Raw genomic sequence first — 417 nt, 5'->3', positions numbered from 1 at the left:
AGCAATATATGATAGTCCATACTTTGCTCGAGATTTGATGGCCCAAACCGGCGTTCAAAGTCACCCTCAGAATTCCCAGCGTTAAACGCCGGAACTGGCACAAGGATGGGAGTTAAACGCCCAAACTGGCATAAAAGCTGACGTTTAACTCCAAGAAGAGTCTCTACACGAAAATGCTTCAATGCTCAGCCCAAGCACACACCAAGTGGGCCCGGAAGTAGATTTTTACGTCATTTACTCATCTCTGTAAACCCTAGGCTACTAGTTCTCTATAAGTAGGACCCTTTACTATTGTATTGAGATATCTGGGTAGCTACCTTTGTTCTTATGCTATCTTAGATCATTGGGAGGCTGGCCATTCGGCCATGCCTAGACCTTGTTCTTATGTATTTTCAACGGTGGAGTTTCTACACACCA

The sequence above is a fragment of the Arachis duranensis genome, chromosome 1 (genome assembly GCF_000817695.3).
Source record: "Arachis duranensis cultivar V14167 chromosome 1, aradu.V14167.gnm2.J7QH, whole genome shotgun sequence".
Lineage (NCBI taxonomy): Eukaryota > Viridiplantae > Streptophyta > Magnoliopsida > Fabales > Fabaceae > Arachis > Arachis duranensis.
Note: the sequence above shows the minus strand (reverse complement) of the source record.